This window comes from Adiantum capillus-veneris, chromosome 7 (genome assembly GCF_014529385.1).
Source record: "Adiantum capillus-veneris isolate H3 chromosome 7, ASM1452938v2, whole genome shotgun sequence".
NCBI lineage: Eukaryota > Viridiplantae > Streptophyta > Polypodiopsida > Polypodiales > Pteridaceae > Adiantum > Adiantum capillus-veneris.
The window spans coordinates 79,057,624-79,084,143 of record NC_140937.1 but is presented as its reverse complement, the minus strand read 5'-3'; positions in this window follow the sequence as shown (position 1 = coordinate 79,084,143).

Genomic DNA, 26,520 nt, shown 5'->3' with positions numbered 1-26,520 from the left:
ACACAAAACTTGTAGCTTTTGTACGCAAATCTCTCCTCTCAAACCACAGTCGCCATGGGAAACCTTCATCATGAATGAGTTGAAGAGGCTACAGCAGAAGGTAACCAACTTGAAGTTGGAGTTGATCACCAAAGAAGCCCGGATATCCAATTTTGAAGAGCCGGTACAGAATGTTGTGACCAAACAACAAATTCAAGAGAAAACCTAAGAAGAGACATTGGAAGCAGCACAACAAGACCATAATAATTCAAAGGTACAATCTGAGACTTTTGTTAAAGAAGTGCTATCAGTTTTGAAGGAAAATGAGAGAGAAAAAATCTTGGAGCGAAATGTCAGAATTGGTGGTTTACTAGATGATTGGTTGGTGGGCACTTTACTAGATGAACCTTTAGAAGGCTACATCCTAGATGTAGACATACTTAAGGAAAGATTAAGTAAAGTAGTTCCCTTCGTGGATCTTGGTGACTCAACTCACATTGAAGTTAAAGGGAAGCAGGCAAAGGTTTGCTACTACAACCTACATGACAAGATCAAGGTAATGAAGCAGGCTAAATCATTGCAAGGTACATTAGTATGGATCTCAGATGAATTGACACCCCTTCAACTCAAAAATAGAGCCAAAGAGTTGGCTAAAGTCAAAGAAGCAAGGAAGAAAGGAAAATGGGTAGTGTATAGAGGAGGAAAATCTATTATCTAAGACTTCAAGAATCCATCCATTCCCACAAAGACATGGACTTAGGTCTTCTATAGATGTAGACACAGTATGCACACAATGATTTCTTGCCATTGTAAACCTAGCTCTCATGAGTCATGAGAGCAATGAGGTTATGTTTTGCACATGCACTCATTTTCCTTTTATAATACCCGAAGTGGAATGTAACCAAAGATGTATCAATTTTGCCCTATAGGTCAGCTTTGGCCTCCACAGGACATTAATAGATTTTCTTTCTTTCTTTATCCCTTCAACCTTATTTGTGAGATCTTCTCTAGCAAGAACCATATACCTCATCTACCTTCCCCCATTGGCATTGTAATGAAACCTACTACCCACTTGTAATGCATAGCTAGTGGATAGGTAGGATGTGATCCATCTTGATGCTGTACATTAGAATATTGATGGAATACTAAACAAGTCTCCACAAACTAAGCAACATCTTTGTACATTCCTTTACACCAGTATAGCGGTCCTTAATTTTGACAAAATTTGCCCATACCCCTCTATGTCCAGCCAATAATCTTTCATGAAACTCTTTAATCACCTGTTGTTGAGTTGCTTTATCACAAACAACCCATTGCAGTACCCCTCTTGAACGCTTGGGATGCTTCCATACATGACCAATCTTTTAAAAAGTAGCCATAATCCTTTTTGATGATCCTCTTGTACTCTTGATCTCTCCATCCATCTTGCTTGGTAAGAGTGTTGAGGTAGTGGCCTATCAAAATCCATTCTTCATCATACATCTCTTTAGATCAAAAGACTTCAAAAACACAAACATGAGTACCACAACTTGGATGTAAACGAGAAGAGGTGTAAAAATTTAAGCCCAAATCATCACTAGTGGTAAGCATCTCCTCTTCATCTTCATACCTGGCTCTTAACAACATATCTTCTACAGGGTTATCTCTACCTGCAATAAGACAAAACTCAGGATTAAGATACTTAATAAATATTATCCATCACAGTATTGCAATGTTCAAAGTAGAGCAGTTTCAAATCATCCCCATCAATGGTAAAAAGTTTGTCTCTACCACAATTGAAGTACCTATGAAATATTCTTTGTCAGTCTCCTCAGGGCAGTAGAAATACCCAAAAGTTCTCTCTTAACCTATGGGTAACCTCTTTGATGAGCATTAAGCACTTTTTCTCCAAACCAAATTGCATTCATGTGACCATCCTCATCATCTTGACCTATATCCCACCCCATACCTACCGGGCTAGTGTCAAAGTGAAGACCATTCTCCTTCCACATTTATAAACAACCTTTCTCAAGGTAGGAGCCTTGAGAAGCATATTTTTCAATTTTTTGATGGCCATAGTATGAGCTTCTTCCCATACAAACATTTTCCCCTTCCTGAGCAATTGATGAAGCACCTCTGCAACATGAGCAAAGTGTAGCAACCAAATAAGATAAAAATACACATGCACCCAGAACCTCCCAACCTCAGTAACCGATGTGCATGTTTCTTTCATCTTTTGTATAGCTTCAAGCTTTAGCTAGACTTGGTCATCTTCCATTTGGGCCACATGTATGCCCCACAATTAAAACCTCTTTAGCACCAAAAATTTTGTTTTGCCGTGAAAGTGTCAATTTAACTTCTTCAAGTGTAATGCCAAGAGAAAACCCAAGGGAGGTCACGGATTGGGCCGGCCAAGGGCCGCACCATCTGCCAATGGAGACGGGATCCTAGGGGCAAGGCCTATAAAGGGAGGTTGGGCGGAGGATCAAGCACGACAATTCCCCTAGTCTCACAATGGTATCGTAGCTAGAAGAGGGGAGAGCTATGGAGGAAGGGGAAATACTCTCTCTCTTAAGCTCTCTCTCTCTCTCTTTAGCATTTAGTATGAGGCATGGCCTCTCTCTTGATTTGGAGTCTTCTCTCTCTCCCTCCTTTTCAGCAGCAGGACATGCATGGTCTTGCATGTGAGTGCAAGCTGTGGTGTGTAAGACGGCTAAGCAGGGGGGCGGGGTCGAGGAAAACCACATGTGTAGAGACTCTTGGAAAGGGGTTGGATTTTGGGTGTGTGCAATGAGCTATGTGTTAGGAACGAGGAGGAAGTCCACCTACCTCAGCTATATCTAACACGGGCATGGGAGATGGGATCAAAGGCTCCCATCACTTTTGGGCCCTGACATTAGGCGCGCGCCATAGATCTTGTCGCAAAAGTAAACTCGGGTATGTTTGTAAACTCGGGTACACGATTTTACAAAAATACCCGAGTTTACTTTTGCCCGTCCCGATACTTTTGAACGTCAAAACTCCATGGAAACGTGTACATTCCACAGTGACATGTGCGGGCGTGGTGGATAGGCCACATGGCCCTCAAACCCTAGGTTGTGGGTTCAATCCTTGGGGGCGGGGGGGAGGAGCGAAGGAAACTCGGGTACCCGAGTTTACATTGTACCCGAGTTTACATTTTTCCCGACTTTACATTGTCCACAGAAGCCCGAGATCTACGGTGCTCAATCATCCCACCATAGATCCCATCTCCTCCCATGCCCGTGTGAGATATAGGACATGGTCCACCTGCACAAAACGGCGCACAGATGGACTCGTTGGGAGTGCGATGGCTTGCTAAGCATCTTTCGTCATAGGATGGAGGCCTCGTGAGCGACAACACGAGGGCATGGAGAAGGTCTTCTCTGCGCAGGGACCCGACACACTGGCATTGCTTCTTGAGGCAGGCGTTTAAACAAAAAAAAAATGGCCACACAGCTCTCGCAAGGGATCTTTCCCACATGAAGTAAAACAGTGGCCCGTTTTCGTGGCATACATAGACATGCATAGGCATGCAAGGGCCTCTGCAAAGGGATCATAGTTTCATGGCCAAGTGTAGCAGGGACTCACACAAACTCAACACTATTGGGTAGGTAGTCGGAATTCATAATTGAGACTTCACAGGAAACATTTCCCAAGCAATCAAGGCAAGTCCGCACAAGTTACTCGTGAGGTATACAATAGTGTCTGATTTTGTTTCCAAGTTTTGTTTTTCATGGCCCTCTTCTGGTATGTCTCTAGCATGAACTCGCTATGTACATTGTCAAGAATCTTTTTTCATACTTGTGCCACTTCAGCACTCCATGAAACACAAGCAACGCTTGTGATCATTCCCACAAGATTTTGGTTTTTGAAAACACTGTTTGCATCAACCGTTCATAGTCAGCAAGGCTTGAGTGCAAAATCATCTTGTTTTCAAAGAACGATAGTGCTTGGGGCTACAATCACTTGTCACACACGTTTGCTAGGGCATGGCTCCTATGCAAGTGGTCTGCCATTGGTGCGGTCGGGCAAGGAGCACCCTTTGTGTTACCTAGAAAAGAGGGAAAGCAAGGCTTTCAGGAGCAAGACTCTACAGATTGGATATATAATCATAATAAAGCGGGACCCGCTTGCCAGGGAGCAGGCAACATAAGTACATGAAGTAGTGGTAAACATTGATATCCATGGCTATGAGTTGAATCTAATGCTAACTTGTAGATGTTATCTCTAGGGGCAATCTCATGATTCTCAATAAAGTGCATGATTCGGCAAGGCCGATTCTCTATGAAATTTTCACAAGGTCGATTCTTCTCTACTTGGACACATGTGTCTCAACAAGCGTACCTATTATCTAAGAGCATTTAGTATCAGTTTTGTCTCATGGTACTGATAGACTTCTCGGAAGCAAGGACATACTACATAGTAGTTCCAATGTCTGGAATATGCTGTCAGCATACAACCTTTGGAGTCTTTGCAGCATGTCTGCAAGTTTTCTCAATAGAGATTGGCCTAAACTAAGACACAAAGGCATGTGCAGGACATCCAACAGCTCTCAAGTTATTCACATATATGGCTATGCACTAGTTTTGAGCGACCTACCAACAGCTTCGCCACAGGTGGATGACAAGGTTAGTAAATTTCAAGTTATGTTGTTCTTGTCTATGTTTTCCTTTTCATTTTGGAAAAAGTTTCTCTGGTGTGAAAAGCAAAGTGCTTGGGCACACTCCATAAGAAGCCGCTGTACAAAGCAAGGTGCTTTTCCGGACTTCATGTAAAGCACGGCTTCTCTTATGTGCCAATGTATTATCAATTGAGTACTTTAGATCAATGATAATGGCACACATCTTTGGCACTATGTGGATATAAGCTCACAGTTTCCACAACGGTGCACTATGATGTATCCATGCCATTGTAATCGTGCAAGGCATGTATACCAAAGGCTTACATGGTTGAGACTACCATTGAATCCAAGGGATTATTATTCTATTTTTTCCTTGGTATGCATGGCATACTAGTGCAATGGCCGTACAACACCCATCATTGCTTGTGTTTGTGCTACAACACTAGCTACTCTGTCAAGGAAGAGCTCCGTTATTGATATTTTACAACATTTTGTGTTTATGTTTATTTACAAGCAAAGTGCCATACATATGCACCTTGTTACAATTACAATCACAATCACAATCACATACACATGATGTGAGTCAAGATGTGATTTATGGTACCTCTCTCTCCAAGAGAGTGGTACAAGTACACTGTTGTACGCTTATATGATAAGCTAAGATACAGACATGGTCCGCACTGGATCACATGCAAGGGGCATACAAAACATTTGAAAAAGGGATTTTCCTCAGCCATCATCCTCTCTCTCTCTCTCTCTCTCTCTCTCTCTCTCTCTCTCTCTCTCTCTCTCTCTCTCTCCTTCCTAATTCTCTGTGGCAAGGTGAAACTAGGCATGATTTTTTCTAAAATCTTTCTCTGTCGATATGGTAACAGGAAGGGCTAAGAGCCATCTATTTTGACAAGGCTAAGAAAAACCTATTTTGGAATGGCTAAGCACTATCTGTTTGTAATCCATCTGTGATTGCTTTCAACATCGAACGAATCTCTTTAGTGTGTACTTGATTCCAATGGACAAGCAAACATCTTGCCATTACCAAATTTTTGGGTGTTATACTACACACTTTGAGTGTGAAGATCAAGTTGAGCTTTTTAAAGTCTCAAACTCGCAAATTCTCTCTCTACCAAGGTGTATAGATGAAGCAAGCAATTCAGACATGACGGATGTTCACAAAACTCCTTGATTATGGATTTTGAGTCTACACAAAATCCCGTTGGGAATACGATTCCAACTTGAGTGATTTTCTATTTTATCTACAACACTAAGAGAGTCTGTACGAGTCCAATTTTGGGGTAAGACTGAGCTAGTGATTATTAAATCACTTATTACGTGTGATGGTCACTTCTTGGAATCTTCACACTTGCACTTTCAAGGAAAGAAGTCCATAAACTGCCAAGGGCTTGTGGATACTTTCAGCTTTTAGAGTTGACTTAAGATACTATCAATTGGTAGTTGAGCGGTTTTCATGCAACATTTAAGAAAGGGGTTTGACAATGTTTCTTTTAACCAAGGGGTCTGGATTGCAAAGGCAACACTCACGGTTACATGTGCAATACTACATCCATTTCACTACTTTTCAAGTAGTGTTCCTAGGACTTTGCAAGCGGGAAATTTGGGCAGGTGCCTTTCACTCCGGATAAGTGAACACTATGTTTAACCTACAGGTAGGCATCTGTTTTGGTTTTGTTACTTTTGGTTTGCTTTTTCTACGCAGGATGTGCAAACTATGTTATCCTCCATTTTTTGCTCTTAAGAGAGATGACAATGTCATGTAAGAGCCAATAAATTTGGGCGGTAGTGTCCAAAATAAGTTTCTGCATTATGCAGTTATAGACCCACTTGTACGGTTTATTTGGCACATGTTGTCACATGGGAAACAACACGGTCTAGGAACTCAAGGAGTTCGGTTTACCCAGTGTGGAGCAAGGCTAATGAGGGTCCCTCTCACTCCCATTATAGAATGTTTGCATATACCTCCACGCACAAGTACATCTTTTAATTGAAGGATGATCTTAGTTACCTCCACGCACAAGTACATCTCGTAATTGAAGGATGATCTTTTTTTTGACACCCTTACATGAGACATATTCCACATGCGGAGAATATGAGCATCTGGACTGCTGGCTCCCACTATTTCAATTATGTGTCACGCCAAAGTCCCTAGATGTTGGTCAAATATGTTTTCTAGACCATATTCAGCATGACGTATCAAGAACAATTTCAGTGGCCAAAAATTGTCGGATACTTAGAATGACTTGTTAAGGCACAAGGGTAGCTAAACAACATTACATATGGTTGTTTATGTATATAGCAAGTCTATGAGTTGTTAATGAAAAGGTTTCATTGTTTATACCTAGAAGTGATTACTGTTTAACCTTTTATTATGGTTCAAACGTTTTTGCTAGGCTTGCAAATGATTGCAGCTGCAAGTATTTAGTTTCTTTTTAGAACTCTTTACATTCCTTTTTAATATGTGCTAGGAGCATCACATTCGCCATAAGTTTTGGAAAAGACGATCATGGGGGGATCATGGATATACAAGTTTGAATCTGTATTTTGCTAAATGCATGCACACTAGGTGTTATGGGTCCTAGTGTTGATACCAAGTTAGCCGCACCGCCCTCTAGCCCGGCCTAAGAGTTAAAATTCTCAGTTTTCAAAACCCAAACCACAAGAAAAAGCCACATTCAAGAGCATGAGCTAACACAAATAAATTAAAAAAAAACATTTTTATCTCTTATTACTTCCACCACCAATCCCCCCTTCCATGCTCGCGTGCGTGCAATAGGCTACCGCATTTTGCCTTTTAAGCCACCATCTCTCTATCTCTAACCCTGATTCTCTACCATCTAGCCAATAAAACAAGCATACATTGTTCTTTTCCATTGGCGGGCCGCCATGCATGAACCAGAGTCAGAGTCTCTCTCTTGCATTATTTGTACACACACACCCTTCATATTTTTTAATTATTTCCTCTCTCTTACCCCTCTCTCATCCATACTCCACTGGCGGGCCACCATACCTCACCCCTCCCTCTCTCCCTCATGTCTTCCTACCACCAGCGGGCCACGTAGCCTGTACCCTCTCTCTTTCTTTCATACTCTCTCTCTCACTCTCATACTCTCTTTCACTCTCTAACTCTCTCTCTCTCTCTCTCTATCTCTCTCTCTCTCTCTCTATCTATCTCTCACACATAATCCCCTTCCCTTACCCCACCCCGTTGACCCTCAATAACTCCCCCCCCTTACTCATTCACCCATGAGAGGATCCGAGGCCCCTCTCTTTCTCGTTTTATCTCTCACACTCTCTCTGTGTCGAGCCCACAGGCTGTGCACACACTCTCTCTCTCTTATCCACACCCACACACCAACTCTCTCACACTCCCACTGCATCTCTCTCTCTCTCTCTCTCTCTCATCCACAGCCACACACTAACTCTCTCACACTCCCTCCCTCGCTCTCTGTGTCGGTTAGGAGCAGCCCGAAAGCTCGCTCTCCATCCCTCTCTCTCTCTCTCTCTCTCTCTCTCTCTCTCTCTCTCTCTCAGTGCAGCCGTTTTTTGACCTAGTAGATAGCAGTCCACTCTTTTGATCATAACTTCTTCATCCGAACTCCGATTTGGGTGATCTATAGCCTCAATCGAAGAGCACGAAGTCCTCTACGCATTGATGTAAAGACAGAAATTTTCAGAGTTATGGAAGGCGTTTCTGTAGCAGCACTTCCGAAGTGAACAGGTTCAACAAAATTGATTCTCATCTCCTATTTTACATACAATGTCTTCCGGCACTCGCAAGGGTTCTTCTTCTTCAACAAGGTCCACAACCATTGTGGAAAATGATCCAAAATCTCCTAAGTATGGAGATAGCAACACAACCACCCAACCAACGACATCGGAAACCATGATCATGGCGTACTTGGTATCATTGCAAGAGACCGTAAACAAACAAGGTGAAGACTTACGAGCACTTGCAATGGAGAATGGCACACTAAGGGTACTTGTGGTTGAGAATGAGAATCTCAAGAGGACACTTGAGATGCAAACAACACGTTTGATGCAACTTGAAGAGGAAGTCAAGGAATGTAAACGCTCTCTTGTGGACTTGAATGCTTTGAAGGAGCGGATGAGCAAAGTAGAGCATGACCATGTATTGAAAGAGGAGAAATTTGACACTATGAGCCGGGATGTATGCGACATGAAAAATGTATGCACAAACAAGTCTTGGGCTGATGTATGTGGTAGCAATGTGGTTTCTAATTCCTCACTCATGCAAGCTATGGTTCAAACAAAGAATGTTGAGAATGTGGATGTGGAGGAGTTGAAGGAACGGGAGCGACGTTCCAAGAACATTGTTATTCGTGGAATTCCCGAAGAGAAGTTAGAGACACCTCCTTCTCTTGCCATTGTTATTGAAGATTTCTTCAAAACCCACTTTGGCATGTCCGGAGTTATGGTATATGGAGCACATAGAGTGGGGAAGCAAGGAGCTCCTCGCTCGGGAGAACGGCCAATTGTATGCACCATGCCGGATGAGACCAAGCGAAAGATTATCCTTGATAATAGTTGGATCTATTTGAGGGATACAAAATGTTTTGTATGTGAAGATCGCACTATTAAGCAACAAAATATGCGTCGCAAGGCATATGAGGAAAAGAATAATAAAAACAAGGAGATCTCTCATGAAGAAAATGTGCCCAAGGAGGAGGCAAGTCTCTCAAGCAAATAGGGATGCGTGACCTATGAGACCGAGTTACAATTGAAAATATGCTTTTGGAATTGTAATGGATACCCATGGAATGCGGGGGTTGGCATTGATGAACTAACAAGCAAAGCCGATGTTGTACTTCTTGTTGAAACTTGGGAGCATGATACACAAAGGATTAACGGCTTGGAGGATTACAATGTACATTCATTGATGTGGTCAAAGAATCTCAAGCAACGAAGAGGACAAGGAGGGTTAGCATGTATGGTTAAGAAAGGATTGGAAGATTTTGTATCAATTGTGAAAGATGACAAGTACAAACGTTATGTATGGCTGAAAATTATGACACCAAAAAGAGCACCCATTTTTGTAGCCGGTTGCTACATTCCTCATCATGATTCCCCCTTTTATGCTTGCATGGATAGAGATCAACCATTTTCTGATTTGGAAGAGGACATTTCTTATTTCAAAGGTGAAGGTGATGTTATTGTATTTGGGGATATGAATGCTCGCACAAAAACATTGCAACATGATACTCAACAATTTGATATGCCATACATTTCAAGGGAGTTGGAGGAAGTTCACTTGTATGATCGTACTTCAATGGATGAGAAAGAGCCGGATCACTATGGAAAGTTACTTTTACACATGTGTAATAGCACGGGTATGCTCATTGCCAATGGTGTATCTTTGTGGAGTGGAACCAATGGATTTACATGTAGAAGACATAATGGGGATAGTGTGATTGACTATATGCTACTCTCTGAAGCCATCATGTATCGCATAAAGAGTTTTATGTTTGGTCAATGGACCCCAGAATCCGACCATCGCACCTTATGTATTGACCTTTCATGTGGAGAAGCAACTAAGCATGATAATCTCAGCCAAAGGAAAGAGAAGTTATCACTATGTATGGATTTCAAACGGGCACCAATGTACATTGAAATGGTTGAGCAAAAATTATGGATGACAAAGCTTCAATGTGATGCACCATTGGAAACTAAATGGGAAGCTTTCAAGAAAGCTATTTGTTCTTGTGCGGAAGAATGCTTTTCCATAAAGCATCTCCATGGTATCCACAAAGATAGATCACGCAAAAGGTGGTTTGATAAAGAATGTCAAGATGCTCGAAAGTCCTTGATAAAGCTTGATGCAACTATGGACAAAGACAACTATCAAAGTCATTTGCGTACATACAAGGCATTGATTCAAAAGAGGAGAAGAAGATGGGAAGTAAAGCAACAAGAATTTCAAGTCCAAGAAAAGGCACATGCATGTGGAAGATTTTGGAGAAACTTGAGAGGCAAGCGGGTTGAGAATTTTGGTAACTTGAGTCTAGTGGATATGTACACACATTGTAGGCAATTATATGAGCAAGAAAATACTGAAAAAATGCCATTTTATGGTTCACTCCCATGTATGCCGTCTTTTTTTACTATTGAGGATGTATGCGGTGGGCTTGAAAAGTTGGCCACTCGCAAAGCGGGAGATCTTCAAGGTATCAAGCCGGAGATGATCAAATGGACGGGAGATTTTACCCATGAGTGGATGTGTGATATGTTCAACCTTGCACTTCAACATGGTATGCCTTATGATTGGAGTACTAATTGGGTTAAGCCTTTGCATAAAGGAGGGGATGTAAAGAATGTAAGCAACTACCGGACTATAATGATTGGGTCTCTTATGGCAAAGTTGTTTGGGTGCATAATGGAGATGAAATTGAGTGATTGGGCTGAAGAGAATGACAAGCGTGCAAAGGGACAAGCGGGTTTTCGTCGATGCCATAGCACCATTGATCATCTTGTCACTCTTCGTGTTCTCATGGAGGAAAGTCGGTTGAAAGGCAAGCGATTGTATTGTTGTTTTGTGGACTTTAAGAAAGCCTTTGATATGATTCCACGTAACAATTTGTGGAGAAGGATGGAAGAACTCCAAGTGCCAAGTGAGTTTATGCTTGCGGTTTCTCGAATCTATGAGAAGGTGATTTGTCAATTACGCATGGGAAGAGAAATTTCAGAAATTTTTGTAAGCACTATTGGGGTTAAACAAGGATGTCCATTGTCACCAACTCTCTTTGGTCTATGCATCGATCAATTGGAACAAATGGTACTTGACTTTATGCAAGAAGAAGGCATTGAAGAGGTCACTATTTGCAATGCGGTAATCATGCTTTTGTTGTATGCGGATGATGTAGTGCTTCTAGCACACACTTTAGAAGATGCACAAAAGCTTATGGTTGTCCTTGAGAACTTTTGCTTGCATAGTGGGCTGATTGTAAATGAATCCAAAACAAAGGTTATGCTTGTGAAAACCAACCATAAGGAGAAGCCATGCATTGTGTACAACAACGAGACACTTGAAGTTGTTGAGAGCTTTAAGTACCTTGGCCTTGAGGTTCCATCCAATCACAAGTGGCATGAATGTGCTATGCGTCGTTTGGAAGCGGGAAAGAGAGCATATTATGCATTTGAGAACATGTGTAATGCGGGAAACATCAAGTGTTGGGTTCTCAAGAAGTATCTTTTTGATGCATTGGTGACACCGGTTCTTCTTTATGGAGTTGAAGTGTGGGGCGGGAGCATCTCAAAGTCTACTTGGAAAGAGTTTGAGAATGTCCAAAAGCATTTTCTTACAAACTTTCTCCAAGTTAAGACACAAACACCATATATGCTCTTACTTCTTGAGTCGGGATCTCTTCCAATTGAGGTTATGGGCATGGAAAGGGTTGTGGAGTACATGATAAAGATGCGTCAAAACCCCTCACATCGACTTCCTACAATTGCATGGGAAGCAAGCAAAAAAGTTCAAAAGACGCATAAAAGCAAGATCTTGAGCACGGGATGGATGCAAGACATAAAGAAGTGGTTTGGGAGATGGGATGCATTACACTTGCTACATGATGCTTCAATTGACTCTCAAGTGAATGAAGCTTTTCTACAACGCCAATGTATTACGGCTTGGGAGAAATCCGGTGGGTCATGCTTCATACATTACACCACCTATATTGCCCCCAACTACAAAACCATGTTCTTCGCCGAGAGAGGAAACCGTACTCACACTTACATTCTTGAGCCTATTCCCTTGTCCGCGATACGCACTATCGCAGCAATTCGGCTTAGCTCCCATTTCCTTCGATGCGAGATAGGGCGTTGGGGCAATGGAGAAGAGTCAAATCGATTGTGCACATTATGCTCACTGCAAGTTCGAGAGTCTGAGTACCACACACTACTAGAGTGCTCAGCTTTTGATCACATCCGAACTTGCTTCTCTCACATTTTCAGCCATAACTTAGACCTACACACTTTCCTCTCCCAGCCAAAGTGTGGGCTCTCCATTGCGACTCTCATCACTACAATTTTGGAGCATCGAGAGTCACTCATCAGCCATACACATACTACATCACATGTAACTTTGGTCCCATAGGTCATATTTGACCTCCAAGGACGATAATAAAAGCTCTCTCTCTCTCTCTCTCTCTCTCTCTCTCTCTCTCTCTCTCTCTCGCAGGCCTGTGCAGGTGCAACATCACCGAGACTACTCTCTCTCTCTCTCTCTCTCTAAATACACACACACACACACACTCTCCCCCTCCCATATCTCCCCAGCGCCTCCCTCTCTCACTCTCGTTCTCTCGCTCTGTTTCCCTACGCACAATAAGCACATAAAATAAAAATAATAAAAAATTTATATATTATACACATGTTTTATAAAAATTACCCCCCCTCTCTCTCTCTCGTTCCCACACACCACACCCTCTTCCCGAGCATATACGCATACACATGCATGAACGCACAACACATAAACACACTCACGCACTCACTTATATAAATACACGTCTACACAAACTCACCCATACACACACGGAACACGCACGCATATACGCACAGACCAGATAATAATTAAAAAAACCAAAGAAATCAACACCAACAACAAAAAAGAAGACGGCCAACTCACACGCCGCCAACACCAAACCAAGAAGTGGTACCGAAGGTGCACCTCGGCCGGCATCGAGAGGAAGTGACACTAGCATCTTGGCTTCCCGCAACAACTACCAATTCTCGCAGCCTTAAACCTCACACCGACCACCCAAACCATCAACAAAACCCTTGTAAATTCCCCGAACTTCACTCTTCCCTAATAACCTAGCCAGTGTCTAGTGGATTGTAAAAAACTCTCCCCACCCTACTCTTTCCTCTCTCTCTATCTCTACCTTCTCTCTACCTCTATCTCTCTTACTAGAGAGGCATCTAGACCTTCGACAACGATCAATGGATATTTGCAAGGACCATTGGGTAAGGACCACCCCTCAAGCCTATATAAAGAGGCCTCCGCTAAGCACAAAGCAAAGGCACAAGTGAATGAGGAACACACTAACTCCATGCACTCTACATTTTAAGCACCACTAAGCACATAATGCACCCCAAGCTAGAGTGCTCATGGCATCATGTTTGGTTGCAAGCTTGGGCATTTTAGCATTGGCAACACATCACCATTTCCCTAAAAACCTCTCCCCAGCCTACTCTTTCCTCTCTCTCTATCTCTACCTTCTCTCTACCTCTATCTCTCTTACTAGAGAGGCATCTAGACCTTCGACAACGATCAGTGGATATTTGCAAGGACCATTGGGTAAGGACCACCCCTCAAGCCTATATAAAGAGGCCTCCGCTAAGCACAAAGCAAAGGCACAAGTGAATGAGGAACACACTAGCTCCATGCACTCTACATTTTAAGCACAACTAAGCACATAATGCACCCCAAGCTAGAGTGCTCATGGCATCATGTTTGGTTGCAAGCTTGGGCATTTTAGCATTGGCAACACATCACCATTTCCCCATTATCCACCACACTATGGCTAGTCACGACCCCTCCATGCACATAAGGCAGTCACTACCCCCCCCCCCCCCCCCCCCCCCCCCCCCCACACACATACACACACAAGGCAACATGAGTATGATAGGATTCAATGCATCGACACCATGCTACCTTGGGCCGCTCTCGAGGTTGGTGATCGACGTCATCGGTGGCTGAACCGTCTTGATGTTTTCCCTCAACTAACCTTCCCGATAATTTCAACTTCGCCATGCACCATATGGCGCTCGCAGTCCATCATGCATCCCTAGTGCCAGGATCCAGGTTTGTAACAGTAAAGATCACCATTTGTAAGTAAGGGTGCAATGTTGTCTTGATCTTTGGAGTCCATTCTGTGTTCTCCTTAGTTTTGTTTTCCCACATTCGTGGGATGTTTCGTCTCTTGTATATCACTTTGCTTGTGCTCCATCATGTGCGGCCTCTCTAATCAGTCAATATGCTCCATTCCGACCTTGTCACATACCTCTCTCATCTCACACTCCTGACTGTTGACTAGGCATTTTTTTTACATGTGGACGTTTGCTGTATCACCATTTCATGTTGGTTACCTAGAGGGCATCTCACTTTTTGCTACCCTAGGTCATGTTTTTCTACGTCCTATGCTAGGTGGTGCCCCCTCTCTACTTATAGGATTAATCCTACCTATGCTTGGGGATGTTCAGGCTATGTGTGGTGTAGAGGCCACCCCATATGGCATGTCATTTCCGGCCATCATTTTCATGGCGCCCCCACCGAGGGTCCTTTCATGAAACCCTCTAGTTTACAAGACTGAAACCCCTAAACTTTTGTGGATGGATGAATGGTTTGTAGGGTTCGCTAAACTGGGTGAGAGAAGAAGAAGAGCTCCAAGCACAACTAGACGAACTCTGCATCTCCATCGAAGCTCGAGTGCCAGGTGTAATGGTAATTGATTTGCAGTGGAAGAGTCAACCAACACGCCAAAATCAGTGGATATACATAGGCCGGGTGCCAAGAAGAAGAAGGAGAAAGTCAAAACCATGTTTGCAACCTACAACCAACCCGTAACAACAAGATGGAGGGAGCTCTGCACAATAGAGAATCAACACTATTCTACTTTGAGAATTGGGTAACTCAAGTCACCGAGGTAATTATCACAGTCAGTTTCCAAGTCGCACCTAATGCTGCAGCACAGATAATGGAAGCACAAGATCACGCTCTCATTAGAGAGACTAGGGATATACTGAGCTTGTTTCAGGAAAGAACATCGCCCTCTCCCACAAGCTTGGATAGTGACGAAGCACCTCTAAGCTTCACATGAATAAGTACAACTTACATCAAGGCAGATCACACATTTCGATACAAGTAACCTCAATCAAGGTAATACTGGACTTGAAGGCTCACTACCCGCACGTCATCGAAACCATACTGGGTGGGGAGAGCTTCTTTGAGGTTCTGGCATCAGATCGGCCATTTTTCTTACCTTTGGTACAAGGCAATGTACCGTTTGAGATTTTAATCTATGTTCTAGTGCAAAAAGGGTATACATGCCTCCTTGTAAAGAAAAATAAGAAGAAGAAAAAAATTGATTGCAAGCTAAGCAATGTGTCTTTCTAGCTCTCTCTCTCAGTAGTCATGGCAAGTGTAGCACTTCCAACATTTAAAGGAAAGAAGGGGGAGTATTTGGTAACAGATTTCCTACATGACTTTGAAGTATGTATATGAATCCCAGGTTAGAATCTTTAAGCATCTCATGAATCTAGAAGCTATGTCATGGTACAACGCACTTCCACAAGCAACTAAGGATGATTGGGAACCCTTAAAATCTGCTTTTAACAGGCGCTTTGGGGGAGGTACCACTTCAAAGAATCTGTGGGACAAGTTCAGAGACTTGAAGCAAGAGGGTCTTTTAGAATATTCCACCTATGAGTCCAAGTTTGTGGATTTGTGATAACGGTGGGTTGAGTCACTGGCAAGAGGGGAAGATGCATTCCTCAAAAAGGACCGGTTCACGCATGGATTATGGCCGCTTCTCAAGGAGAAGGTGAAGGGTAGATTCCCGGCTACACGAGTTAGCCGTCGAGATTGCTCGCCTTAAGGACAAGAAGCTGCGGATGAAAGCCAAAGAAACCGAATCAACAGAAGCAGGAATATCGTGTCGACCAACAACCACAACAATCACCATTCCTCCACCACCACCGGCTCCTGGGGTAAGAACTGACCAACAAGATATGTTGGCCCATATTACTGACCAGCTGCAGAATTTGTCTGTCCACTTGATACAACAAGGAACGAATCAATAAAGAGATCAAGATGCGGGAAGAGCACGACGAAAAAACAAGGAGTATCACTACTACAACTACGGAGACGATGGTCACGGTATGTACTACTATCCCAAAACGCGACAAATTTACTATAATAGAGGAGGTAGGAGCCACCAACTGTCACCCCCTAGAGAGAGAAGACCCCCACCCCGAGCACCAGCCCCACCAACACAAATTCTACGTCCACTCCAGGCACCACCACAAGCACCCATTCCACCTCTTCCACCGACACCACCACCTGATCGCCCTGTAAACATCATAAGTCTAGAAGAGAAAGGAAAGGTCATAGTAGTGGATCCACCCTGAGTAAAGAAGAGGGATAAGCATAAGGAGAAGGTGACCTTTGTAGAACCATTTGAAGCCATGACTGTAAAAAGAGCTAGGAGGGAGAAAGCTACACAATCCGATGATGAGAGAAGCATGAAAGGAGAGACTAGCAAGAGGCCATCAAGGCCACGATGGAAATTAGGCATCATCAACTTCCAGTTAGGTAAAAGTTCTAGGCCCTATGATCTAGCATTGGATGTGGCAGATTAGGGACCAAAGATTATGTGGCCACAGCTTCTACATCTCGCACCAAAGGTAAGGCGGCAATGGTCCAAAATGGTAAGTACAAGGCGCTCCAAAGCAAAGTTAGCCAGAGAAATTTTGGGTTGCAACATGGATGACATCCTTCCAATTGTTGACGTCAACATAAAAGGTAAGAGGGTTGGAAACACCTACTTTGATGGAGGTGCACAAATTTGTGTGATGAGTGAAATTTTGATGCTACGGCTAGGGCTCGATATTGACAGGCCTTCTCCATGCAAGGCAAAGATGGCAACAACTCAAAAGTAAAATGTGTAAGTGTGGTAAGTGCTATGAAGATAAAATCTTTCAACACTGAGGTATAAGTATATGTTTTTGTAATGCCTACTAAGGGGGAGGGCTATCCATTAATTTTGGGAAGGCCATGGTTGATGGCCATGAAGGCAAAGCAGGACTGGGGCATTGGCCTTCTATGCATGACTGGTAAGAAAGGGGAGACAATCTACTACGACATGAAGACTAGAAAGCAAAAGAAAATGGACCTAGAGATATCAGCAGCAGATGAAACCACTAGTGAGTCTTCCACTTCTGAGGAGGAGACCACATCCACCAATGAAAGCGATAGTTCCATCAATCTGATGGGTATCATCATGAAGGATCTACAAAGGGAAAACACCACTAGTGACCCGTCACCAGAAGGGAAAAGCAACGAAGAGGAAATTAAATCACCTGGCCTAGGAGAAAGTAGGTTGAAGGGTATGTTTTCTATGGAATTAACAATTGAGGAGAAAGATAAATTTTGTAAATGTTGACAACTATGAAATAATCACAGGTATTACAGTAGTGGAACACCATATTAAGCTGAAGGAAGGGGTAAAACGAGTTGTGCAAAAGCTACAACGGCTAGGGGTCATACAAGAAAAGGCACTCCTGGCCGACATAAGGAAGCTACTAGAAGCAGGGTTCATCTATCCTGTAGAAAACTCAGAGTGGGTGTCACCCGTAGTAGTGACACCTAAGAAGAATGGTGAGTGAAGGGTTTGTGTTGACTACGAACCACTAAATGCAGCTACAAAGAGAGACCTCTTTCCTCTCCCTTTCTTGGATGAAATTCTGCATGAAGTGGCGGGTTTTGAATGCTACACCGTGTGTGATGGTTATTACAGGTATTTTCAAATACGCATAGCCTTGGAAGATCAGCTAAAAACCATTTTCATTACGCCATGGGGTTCTTTTGCATACAAAGTTATGCCATTTGGTCTCACAAATGCACCTACCACATTCCAAAGATATGTCACATATGTCTTTCAACCATTCTTTGGAACATCCATAATAGTGTTCATTGATGATTTTTGTATATATAGCCCTCGCATTTCACACTTAGAAAAGGTAACTGAGGGTTTGGCAAGGTTGCAAAGCCTAGGTGGGAAATTAAATGTGGACAAGTGCCACATTGGAAAAAGTAGAGTCATTTTGTTAGGCCATGAAATTTCAGCGAAAGGTATCAATGCCGATACAAGTAAGGTGTCCGCACTCATAACCCTACCTTCACCAACAACCACACGTCAACTGGTCTCTTTTTTACAAAAGGTGAGGTACTTGAGTAGATTCATACATCTACTATCATAACTTGTTCTACCACTACAACAGCTCACTCAAAGATCAACTATCACCTGGGACGAAGAGAGTGAACATCACTACAACAAGGTAAAGGAGGTCTTAGCCACCCTACCAACTATCTCACCACCTAAGTGGGATGAAAAATTCTATGTCACCTCAAGTGTGGGTGATGACTCCTTGGGGGTTGTGCTACTCCAGAAGGATACAACAACATCTTTCATGAGGCCAATTTAATTCTCGAATCGAATGATGACAGCAGTAGGAGAGAAAGGTTTCACCCATGTGGAACACTTAGTCCTAGACCTTAGATCTGCAACTACAAAGTTCAGGTCATATTTGCTGCCTAGGCAATTTGTGATTTTAACCATGGATGAGATGTTTCTTTATGTCATACAACACATGGATGTTTCTGCTACGATTACTAAATGGCTAGTTCGTCTGCAAGAATTTGACTACACGATACAGGTGGAAAGCACGAAAAGGGAAAGATTGGGGGGGATCATGACCTACCAAAACTTTGAGAAGAAGGTGAAGCAATCTAAAGGGGAAGGAATTCAATCACTTCCAGAGCCACCGATGGTAGAAAGAGCACACTCTCTCTACTTTGATGGAGCCTACAAGCGAACATCCGACAAAGCAGCTCTGCAGGCATAGTGGTCTTTGATGACAAAGGTATCAGGGTATTTTTGCTTGGCCATTTGTTGCAATCACGTTCTAACAATGAAGCTGCATATGAAACACTAACCAAGGGTTTACAATGGTGCTCCTTGCAAGGGGTAAAGCGCCTTAACGTATTTGGGGATGCTCTACTTTTGGTAAGGCAAGTAAATCTAGTATGGACATGCAAGAATCCTAGCTTGAGGACTCACTTAAGCTGTGTAAAAACCTTGTTGGGTAAGTTTGAAGAAGTTCAATTACAATGTATCCCAAGGGTTCAAAAACATGAAGCTGATGCCCTTGCAAGCGAAAGACTGTAGGAAGTGGTGGTTGGGGCTATAAAGTTAAAGCCCTCTATTTGAAGGTAGTGACGCCTTACCTGACATCATGCATTTTTTGGAAACAGGGAAATGTCCACTGGATTTAACAAAAGGATAGAAGCAATGGCTTACCCGGAAGGCCACAAGGTATCGGCTTATCAATGACGGTTTGTATTGTAAGGGTAAGGACCAAATACTCAGGAAGGTCCCTCTCTCTAATGAAATTATGGGGGTAATTGCCAATGCTCATGATGGTGTTTGTGGTGGTCACTTTGCCCTAGATATAACAAGTAGAAAAATCTTGCAGGCTGATTTTGTATGGCCTAGCCTCAACCGTGATGTACACCACTGGTGTAAGACATGTAAGTTGTGTCAAAAGGCCGGCACCAGGTCACTCATGCCTGAACCACAGACACCTATCCTTTCATATAGAACATTTGAAAAATGGGGTATAGATGCCATAGGACCATTGCCTAGGGCCAACTCAGTGAAGTTCTACATCATCATGGGAGTCGACAATATGACTAGATGGACGGAAGCTACAACCACGACTAGGGTCACAATTGTAGAGGTAGCTAAGTTTGTCTACGAGCACATATGTTGCAGGTTTGGCACACCATTAGAAATCATCTCTGATAGAGGGCCAGGTTTCAGAGCAGACTTAGTAGGAGAGTTAATGCAAAAACTTGGCATTACAAGGAGGCACTCATCACCATATTACCCTCAATGTAATGGCCTAGTTGAGAAAGTGAATGGAATGGTTTGTAAAATTATCACCAAGTAGGTTAACAATCATCCTGGAGATTGGGATAAGTATCTACTCCCAGCTTTGTGGGCCTATAGAACCTCATTCCATACATCTATGGGGTTCACCCCATATCATTTGGTATTTGGCAAGGAGGAAATCTTGCCTATTGAGGTGAAACTAGTAAGTCACAGAGTGATGGCAAGCCAACTTCAATGGTCCAACATGCATTTGAGAGATCACATCCTTGACTTGGAAAGACTACAGCTGGACAGAGAAGAAGCAATCAATTATTATGAGGCACAAGTAGAGCACAGACGGCTTAGTTTCAACCAGTATCTTCGGTGCAAAGAATTAAAGAAAGGCATGTTAGTGCTCCGCTACGACAATCGCTTCGAGACACGCAAAGATAAGAAGATCCTACTCCGATGGGAGGTCCCTTTCATCATCAGGAAAAAGTATGCCAATGGGAGTTACCAGCTTATGGAAGTTGATGGCAAGCCTTATAAGACCAGAGTAAATGGTTGGCGGCTCAAACCTTATTTTCTTTGATTTGATCAGACTCCACCTATTGACATTTCTGATGAGGATACACCATCAACCTCCACCTCCGACAACAATGATCAAACGGATGAGTTAGAGGCATGAATGCCCCCGACCTTAGGGGTGGGGCTAATGATATCGGGTTAGCTGCACCGCCCTCTAGCCCGGCCTGAGAGTTAAAGTTGTCAGTTTTCAAAACCCAAACCCTAAGAATAAGCCACATTTACGAGCATGAGGTAACACAAATAAATAATAAAAAAACATTTTTTTCTCTTATTACTTCCACCTCCAATCCCCCCTTCCTTGCTCGTGCGCGTGCAATAGGCTATAGTGTTTTCCCTTTTAAACCACCATCTCTCTATCTCTTACCCTGTTTCTCTACCATCTAGCCAATAAAACAAGCATACATTGTTCTTTTCCATTGGCGGGCTGCCATGCATGAACCAGAGTCAGTCTCTCTCTTGCATTATTTATACACACACCCTTCACATTTTTTAATTATTTCCTCTCTCTTACCCCTCGCTCGTCCATACTCCACTGGCGGGCTGCCATACCTCACCCCTCCCTCTCTCCTCTCATGTCTTCCTACCACATAGCCTATACCCTCTCTCTTTCTTTCATACTCTCTTTCTCACTCTCATACTCTCTTTCACTCTCTAACTCTCTGTCTCTGCAGCAATACACTCTCTCTTTCTCTCATAATCCCCTACCCTTACCCCACCCCGTTGACCCTCAACAACTCCCCCCCCCCCCCCCCCCCCTACTCGCCCACCCTCAAGAGCGGACTCGAGGCCCCTCTCTCTCTCGCTTTCTCTCTCACGCTCTCTCTGTGTCGAGCCCACAGGCCGCGCACTCTCTCTCTCTCTCTCTCTCTCTCTCTCTCTCTCTCTCTCTCTCTCTCTCTCTCTCTCTCTCTCTCTCTCTCTTATCCACACCCACACACCAACTCTCTCACACTCTCGCTGCATCACTCTCTCTCTCTCTTGCTTTCAGCCTATGCAGAAGCAGCTCCGAGCACTCTCTCTCTCTCTCTCTTATCCACACCCACACACCAACTCTCTCACACTCCCTCCCTTGCTCTCTGTGTCAGCCAAGAGCAGCCTGAAAGCTCGCTCTCCATCCCCCTCTCTCTCTCAGGCCTGTGTAGGCGCAACATCACCGATAGTACTCTCTCTCTCTAAATACACACACACACACTCTCCCCCTCCCATCTCTCCCCAACACCTCCCTCTCTCACTCTCGTTCTCTTGCTCTATTTCTCTGCGCATAGTAAGCACGTATATATATATATAGATATATATATATATATGATATATATTATATACACATGTTTTATAAAAAATACCCCCCTCTCTCTTGTTCCCACACACCACACCCTCTTCTCGGGCATATACGCACACATATACATACACACGCATGTACACACAACACATACGCACACCTATATACATACACGTCTACACAAACTCACCCATAGACACACCGAACACGCACACATATACGCACACACCAGAGAATAATTTAAAAAACCAAAGGAATCAATGCCAACAACAAAACAGAAGACGGCCAACTCGCACGCGGCGGCACGCCACCAACACCAAAACAAGAAGTGGCACTGATGGTGCACCTCGGCGGGCACAGAGAGGAAGTGACACATAGCATCTCGGCTTCCCACATTAACTACCAATTCTGGCAGCCTTACACCTCACATCGATCACCCGAACCATCAATAAAACCCTTGTAAATTCCCCAAACTCCACTCTTCCCTAATAACCTAGCTAGTGGCTAGTGGATTGTAAAACAACTCTGCCCACCCCACTCTTTCCTCTATCTTTATCTCTACCTTCTCTCTCTCTCTATCTCTCTTAATAGAGAGGCATGCAGACCTTCTACAACAACCAGTGGATATTTTCAAGGACAATTGGGTAAGGCCCACCTCTCAATCCTATATAAAGAGGCATCCACTAAGCACAAACCAAAGGCACAAGTGAAGGAGGAACAAACTAGCTCCATGCACTCTACATTTTAAGTACCACTAAGCACATAATGCACCCCAAGCTAGAGTGATGATGGCATCATGTTTGGTTGCAAGATTGGGAATTTTAGCATTGGCAACACATCACCATTTTCCCCATTATCCACCACACCATGTCTAGTCATGACCACTCGATGCACATAAGGCATTCACAACCGTCCCCCCCCTCCCCCCGCCCCCCACAAGGCAACATGAGTATGCTAGGATTGAATGCATCAACACCATGCTACCTTGGGCCGCTCTCAATGTTGGTGATCGACGTCGTCGATGGCTACATCGTCTTGATGTTTTCCCTCAACTAACCTTCACGCTAATTCCAACTTTGCCATGCACCATATGGTGCTCATATTCCATCATGCATCTCTAGTCCCAAGAGCCAGGTTTGTAACAGGTAAGACCACCATTTGTAAGTATCATCATTGCCAATAAAAGGGTGCAATGCCATCTTGATGTTTGGAGTCCATTCTGTGTTCTCCTTAGTTTTGTTTTCCCACATTCGCGGGATGTTTCATCTCTTGTATATCACTTTGCTTGTGCTCCATCATGTGCAGCCTCTCCAATCAGTCAGTATGATCCATTCCAACCTTGTCACATACCTCTCTCGTACAAACACTCTTGAGTGTTCACTAGGCATATTTTTTACATGTGGATGTTTGTTGTATCACCATTGCATGTTGGTTACCTAGAGGGCATCTCACTTTCTACTACTCTAGGTCATGTATGTTTGCGTCCTAGCCGCACTTATGCTAGGTGGTGCCCCCTCTCTACTTAAAGGATTACTCCTACCTTGAGATGATGCTTGGGGATGTTCAGGCTATGTGTGGTGTAGAGGCCACTCATATGGCATGTCATTTCCGGCCATCAGTGTTTAGAAAAGGCTTATTTGAAGCATATTCATCACATTAGTTTCTTATGAAGCATTTTTGCACTCTAAGTACAGTGTCTCTATGAGATTCCCTTTGGAGTCTATCAATCACCAACAGAGGTCATGGATCGGTTTGGGTGCTTGTGGATTTTTCACGTTCACCAAGATGATTATTTAGGACATTGTTGTTCGCTCAGCAATGTTGTATGATTTGGTGATCCCTGTTTACCAGTCATATGGGAAGAGTGTCTGTAAACCTCAGTCCTGTCCATTATCCAAGGAGGATAGGCAAATTACATATCCAAAGAGGATAGGTAGATTACAAAGTGCAATTTGGTGCTAAAGGATATGCATTGTGCTTACGTTAGCACCAAACAAAACCATTAGTAAGCATTTATTACTCTACTTGGAGTTTGCTTACCATAAGTTAAAGCATGTTTGTGACTAGGTATAGTCTCTTCATGTATAAGTCGGGTTCTCAACCTTGAACACTAGTTATGGTGGGGTTGTTTACTGATGAAATTTGAGAACAAGTCAAGGACTTAAACTTGACTGATGAGTTATGTCAGCAAGTTGCTTTCATGGAAAGTGAAAAGAGGTACTCTTTTGGGTACATCTTTGTGTGATAACTCGTTTAGCATACTCATGTGTGTTCTAAATGGATTCTATAATTGGATAGGAGCCGGTAACACAAGACAATTGCAAATGGTATGAAAATGTTACTCTTCCTTTCATTGAACCTCCTACTGACATGTGTTTCGGTCACATGAACAATTGGATCCATGAAGGATGCCACTGTGGAAAACATTAGTGTCACTTATGAATATATCACTACTTTTGTTTTCGAGGACAAAAACGCTTCTCCAAGGGGAAGTAATGTAATGCCAAGGGCAAACCCAAGGGAGGTCATGGACCGCAGGCCGGCCAAGGGCCACTAGCAGCTAATGGAGACGGGATCCTAGGGGCAAGGCCTATAAAGGGAGGTTAGGTGGAGGATCAAGCACAACAGTTCCCATAGTCTCACATCAAGCCTGGGTAAAATGGCATCACAGTCGGCAATATGTTGGGAACTAAACTGTCGGCACCCCCTCTGATATTTTACCTAATCATTGAACGCTTCTTCACATCCCTTGATCGACATATCATTAATGAAAGGTATAGTAACATAGAGAATACAATCTTGCAATACCTTATTCATGAAATTCTTCATATGAGCTACATAGTTAGTATCACCCTGTGGTAGAGTGCATATCCTTACTAAATTGAGCGGTGTATGAATTGTAGTAGGATCGCTGCTCTCTAAAGAAAGCTAAAATTGATCATATCGTGAGTAAAGATCATCCATAGAATAGATAAATCTACTTCCAAAGGCTTCAATAAACTCATCCACAATTGTACATGTACCTACATTGCGGATTGTTACCTTGTTACCGATTGCATGTCCTGAATGAACCTAAGGGTACCATTCTTCTTTGGAATAGTGAACCATTGATTGGAGTATGGTGCACATGATGGTTCCAAAATGCCCATTGTTATCTTCTCATTGGAAAAATCAATGAGATTCAAGATTTGGGTACTAGGATAGGATGTTAACTCCATGGCATGTGAGGAACAATAGATATAACCATAGCAGTAACAACATTTGGATCTACACATCCAATCTCACCTAGATAAAAACAAAATTCTTTACCATGATTTTGAAGCATCTATTGAAAGCATTTGAGTTCCTCTTTGGTAAGGAAATGCTCCTCTCCAATCCTCAACTACTTCAATGTGTCTTCAGTGGATTTATGCCTAATATTCTTTAGATCTCCCAGCATAGGCTTCCAAGAACCTTTCTCTATCACTCCATCACTTCCTTCTGGAAAAGGTGTATCCACTTGCCTCACCTTCTTTGTAATATATTTATATTTTGTCTCTACCTGGACTTCAATTGCTTCACCCAAATCCTCCTTTATAGGTTTACATGCCTCATATATATCTAGTTCTTCATACATGTCCATTGAGTGCACTTTAACAATGTCACTTCCACTTTGTAACATGTATTGCTTGATCGTTTTTAGCTCTAACATAGTATCCACACAAGAGACCGCTTCAAAGATTCCTGAAATCACATTATTTGGTTCAAAAACATCACATCCCTACAATTCAATTTGAATAATTGAGACATATTGCTTTTCCCATTTAGGTAGCTCATTAAACTTCTTTTATGACATTGAACCCTTAGATGTTAATCCCAAAAACCTCAGAGACAAAGTCTCTCTTTGTGAGAACTTCCCCTCCTCCGTATCACCATAGTCCCTGTAGTGGCACCTATGTTTTTTGAACTCTTTGTGTCTCTTCGGAAATGGATGAGGAAGTAGGTTATCTTTGTTTTTGGCATAATCAATATACATAGTCAAGAATTGAACAACCTTTTTACTATCCCTTCTTCGGATCCTTGCATAGGTTGAGCCATCATTCAACACCTTTGTAGTTTCCATGTGAATATCCATAATGTAGGGATGTCCCAATATAGGTGGACAGGATGAACGTTCCTCTATAAAATGATTTTGTGCATCACAACAATCCCCAATAGTTACCTTAATGTTTGCATATGCACCATAAAGGTCGTCTAGAAGCATGTTGACATCTCTAATCCGCCAACCTTGGTCCACATCAATAGGTGAGTTTTCCTTTTTGATGCAAGATCTTTGCCATAAGATGGATTTCTGACCAAGGTACACAAGTGCTAAGACGGGCTCTTCAATGTCCCCA